Source organism: Labeo rohita, unplaced genomic scaffold (assembly GCF_022985175.1).
Source record: "Labeo rohita strain BAU-BD-2019 unplaced genomic scaffold, IGBB_LRoh.1.0 scaffold_342, whole genome shotgun sequence".
In the NCBI taxonomy this organism is placed as follows: Eukaryota; Metazoa; Chordata; class Actinopteri; order Cypriniformes; family Cyprinidae; genus Labeo; species Labeo rohita.
The window spans coordinates 1-5,145 of NW_026129260.1; the positions used below are offsets into that span (position 1 = coordinate 1).

The 5,145-nt window shown below is 31.9% G+C and overlaps 1 long non-coding RNA gene across 1 annotated transcript; it reads left to right on the forward strand.

The window, feature by feature from the left end:
* Positions 1–2,514: 2,514 nt before the first annotated feature.
* LOC127160390 (uncharacterized) lies at positions 2,515–3,821 on the forward strand. Its single transcript, XR_007826734.1, has 2 exons — positions 2,515–2,641; positions 3,072–3,821. It is a non-coding gene; the product is annotated as an uncharacterized LOC127160390 (long non-coding RNA).
* The last annotated feature ends 1,324 nt before the right edge of the window (positions 3,822–5,145 follow it).

Here is a 5,145-nt window from a genome sequence, read left to right on the forward strand (position 1 = left end):
AACAATGTCAATGCAATTAACGTTATAACACCTGCTGAATAGATTTAATATTTACACATTTGCCTGAGGAAGGAATGATGGGGGTAGTTACATTACTATTTTCCATAACAACTAGGCCCTTCCATAACATTAGCTGATGTTAAAACTAACAGATAGCGCTAGCTATTTATTGATTAGCAAACCATGTTATGCTAATTGTTAATGGCGTTATCAATCAATGTCCGAAAACAGCAAAATAATTTCATTGACATCATTTCTACCGTAACATTACCTCTGTCTTTGTCGCGTTTTTCCTCCTCTTTTCTTTTTATCCTCCCCTGGGCACCAGACAGTTTGGGACGTTTTGACATGTTGAGCTTGCTGACCCATCAAAAAACGACCACCGGGGTAGCAGGTAAAGTCTGATTATTCGGAAGAGGGGGGGCGTCTTAGGCAAGTAGGCTATATTATTATTATTATTATTATTATTACTACTACTACTACTACTACTACTTAGTAGGCTTTGCTATGCAGTTAAATTAATGTGGGCTTATTCTTTTCTGAAGTCATAATACCAACTAGTTTTAAGAATAGTGGAAGTTACACTTTTTTTCTTCCTCCATTTCTGGCGCCCCCTGGATGTACTGCGCCCTTAGCATTTGCCTATACTGCCTATGCTACGGGCCGGCCCGGTAAGAGTAATACATCATTCGGAACTGTTAGGGGTCTTTTGTTTGTGTGCACTCACAATATCAACAAAACGTTGCAAAGGGTGCTTTTATTAAATAAAGAAAACAAACATAATGCGCTTTCTGTTGCCTCAACAGGAGCTTCACAAACATTAACAGAAACTCAGCGAAACATACCTCACAGACATGATCACAGACAATCGCTTAGCTCGCTAACATAATGTAACCATATATCTTCTATAACGGAAAAAATCATATCGTTTTTATGACATAATATGTTGTTTAACCTGAAAAGATCTCCTTATTAGGACACAGCTGAGTGGAAAAAAACGTGTGTGGCAGCAATGCGTCAGCGTACTGTAAGAATCACGTCTCGTGGTTTACTGTGGTGCTTAGTGAAGAGAAACAAAAGTTAGAATTGCCTGTTATAAACTCACAATTGCGAGTAATAAAGTCAGAATTGACCGATACAGAGTTTGTATCTCGCAATTCGGAGAAAAAAAGTCAGAATTGTGAGATAAAGTCGCAATACTTTATTAGTATTTTTTTATTTAGAGGCGGAAACGGGCTTCCATATATTTGACACAAACTGCCTTCGATTGCTAAAAATTATCCGAAGTAAATTTTTATTAACATTTAATGTATTGAGGCGAACTCCTGGAGATCGCTGGCAAGAATAATGTAAAAAAAAAAAAAAAATATATATATACAGTAAAAATAGATGGGTTATTTTTTTAACCCAATAGATGGGTTACACATATTGGGTCACTGTGTTGGGTTATTTTCTAAAACGTTGGGTTATTTTTTTTAAACATCGTTGGGTTGTTTTTAATAATAACCCAGCGTTGGGTTTAATTGGTTCCCGCGGCGACAGTTCAAATTTTAACGGTCGACAGTGTCTGACCACAGAAGAAGCTGCTGCTGCATCAGTGTGAGGTAAGTAATAGGGTTTAAATAACTCTTATAACATTATACTTATACGAAGAACGTGAAATGCACTTCAAAATTGAACTTTTGTTGTTGTATGTTTGTTTTTTTTTTAACGAAGATGTAGTTTCCTTTAGTCAGTGTATTGTAACGTTACTGCAGAGAATGAGCTCCATTGTAAACGAATAACGTCACGTTAACTTAGCTGTCCCAGTTAGGTTGCTAGCAGTAATAAATTAAATAAACATTAGCAGAAAGTTGTAAAACTGTTTAGAGATGTATTACAGTAACCTAAAGTTAATAATGTATGGTGGAATGTATACAGGACTACTTATATTACTGAAATCACCGTCTACCATTACTACAGGTTTAGTATTATTTTACAGCTGATGAAGGGTTCTAGACATACGGTTTCTGACTACAGTTTGTTTGGTCGCATTAATGGTTATCACATTTAACTTTATATGGGAAATGGCTAATGTTAAATGAGACATTGTTGATTTAAACCGCGCCGCACGAACCTTTCAACTTCGGTCCAGTATGTAACCTTAGCTCAGCGGCAGCTCAGAGAGATGCGCTCAAATTCAGTTAATTCTCTGTTTAGAAAAGTCTACAAATAATCACATTTCCCAAAAGCAAGACGTGATGGGAGAAACGAAGCTTTTCAAAGTTTCGAATCAATTAAACGAATCGCTTAATTCGCAAAATGATTCACTGCTTCCAATCGTTCGTGACACAACGGCGACGCCTGCTGGTCAAAACAAGGCAAGCGTCAGTTGTTTGGAAAGCGAGCACTAATTGGAATAACACTAAATGTGTTTTTATGGTTTATTTATATTGAATATTGTTATGCATATATTAGATTCGCCTCTAATTACAGCCATTTATTATAAAGCTATGACAGATTTGCATGTTTTTTTTTTAAATGTGTACTAAATGTGTTTATACTTATTTTTAGACATTGGGTTCTTCAGTGAAGGAAAAATTACAACAGTGGAATCTCATACATTAAACATCCACATGCCAATTAACTGAAATATTTCAAGGTAAGTAAACTATTTATATTAGTGATCCATATACATTACCAGTCAAAAGTTTTTGGACAGCAAGATTTTTAATGTTTTTAAAGAATTCCCTTCTGTCTAAGCCTGCATTTATTTCATCCAAAATACAGCATTTAAAATAACCGCTTTCTATTTGAATATATTTAAAATGTAATTGTCCAGTCTTTTCAAAGCTTTTAAAATAGAAAGCAGTTATTTAAAATAGTAAAAATATTTCACAATATTACTGCTTTTACTGTATTTTGGATCAAATAAATACAGGCTTAGTGAGTAGAAAAGAATTCTTTAAATAACTTTAAAAATCTTACTGTTCAAAAACTTCTGATTAGTAGTGTAGGTTTTCCAACAATTATGAAAAAATGTTTCTAGTTTATCTGTAAAATGTTTCTTCTTCTGCTTCATCTTATCACAGAGGAAGGAGTCAATGAAGGAAGTTTTATGCGACCGGATGACACCAGCATTGCTGCACTAACTCCAAGAGAAGAAGTTTTTAGCATTTTCAACGGTGAAACAGTGGAACAGAAGACCTTACTACAAGCACTGGATCTGTGTTTCAGACATTTCTACATTTATGACATCTACTACCCAAAGCTCCTCTGCACCCATTTGCAGCACACAGTCTTTAATATTCCAGGAGTTCTTTCAACACATTACCTCTTCCTTAGAAACTTTGTATTTATTGATCCGTAAAAACTTTTTATGTTGCTGATTATCAGCAAGTCCAGCAGCCAGCAGATTTACTTTGTTTTATTATTATTATTATTATTATTATTATTACTTGTGTTTATGATTTTTTATTTTTGTTTTATTGATAAAAGTTTGTATGTTATGTTTGTTTTATTTGTGCACATTTGTGTATGTGTTGATATAAATAAATATGAATTGATACACATTTATGACCCTGGACAACAAAACCGGTCATAAGTATCATGGGTACATTTGTAGAAATAGCCAAAATTGCATTGTATGGGTCAAAATTATCAAATTTTCTTTCATGCCAAAAATCATTAGAATATTAAGTAAAGATCATGTTCCATGGAGATATTTTGTAAATCTCCTACCATAAGTATATTGAAACTGAATTTATTATTAGTAATATGTGTTGCTAATAACTTCACTTGGACAACTTTAAAGGCAATTTTCTCAATATTTAGATTTTTTTGCACCCTCAGATTCCAGATTTTCAAATAGTTGTTCTATCCTATCAAACCACATATTAATAGAAAGCTTATTTATTGAGCTTTCAGATGATGTTTATATTTAAATACAAAAAAACTTGACCCTTATGACAGGTTTTGTGGACCAGAATCAGATAAATAAACATTAGTTTTGAATAGTTGGTTTTGAATTTAGTGTACATCTTGAAAATATGTCAGTTGTGTGTGCATATTTGTGTTTTGAATGTATTATATTTTCACATTCTTGTACACTTATTTTGTAAACATTTGCAGTATGACTGTTTTACATTTAAAAATATATTTGTAAAAAAAAAAAAAAATATTTGCATATTTAAATAAAATATTTATTTGAAAACAAAGTAGTGTTATAGTGTATTTTTATAAAAAAAATAAATAAATAAATAAAAACTGATATAAATGAATCTAAATAATTAACTCAACTGTTGGGTTACTTTTAACCCAACTGGATTTTAACCCAATTCATTGGGTTAAAATAACCCATAGATGGGAAGGTGCTATACCAACCCATAGTTGGGTTACTAGTTGGGTTATTTTTTAACCCAACATTTTTAGTGATATATATATATATATATATATATATATATATATATATATATATATAAACAAAAAAAAAAGTATCTTTTTGAAACCGAAGCCCTGGTAGTTTTTTCCAAGTAATTTTATATAGATAGAAAATGTTTTTATTTGACACAAACTGCCTGCGATTGCTGACTGGTATCTGAAGTTAATGTTTATTAATATTTAATGTATTTGAGGTGAACTCCTGGAGATCGCTGGCAAGTATAATGTAAAAAAAAAAAAAAAAAAAAAAAAAGCATATTTTTGACACTGAAGCGCTGGCAGTTTTTTTCAAGTTATGTAATATAGATAGAAACGGTTTTTATTTGACACAAACTGCCTGCTATTGCTGACTGGTATCTGAAGTTAATGTTTATTAATATTTAATGTATTTGAGGCAAACTCCTGGAGATCGCTGCCAAGTATAATGTAACCTCAAAAAAAAAAAAAAAAAAAAAAAAATAAATAAAAAAAATAAAATAAATAAAGTGTATTTTTGACACTGAAGCGCTGGAAGTTTTTTTTTCAAGTTATTTTATATAGACAGAAAATGTTTTTATTTGACACAAACTGCCTGCGATTGCTGACTGGTATCTGAAGTTAATGTTTATTAATATTTAATGTATTTGAGGCGAACTCCTGGAGATCGCTGGCAAGTATAATGTAAAAAAAAAAAAAAAAAAAAAAGTATATTTTTGACAGTGCCTGGCAGTTTTTTCAAGTTAAAAA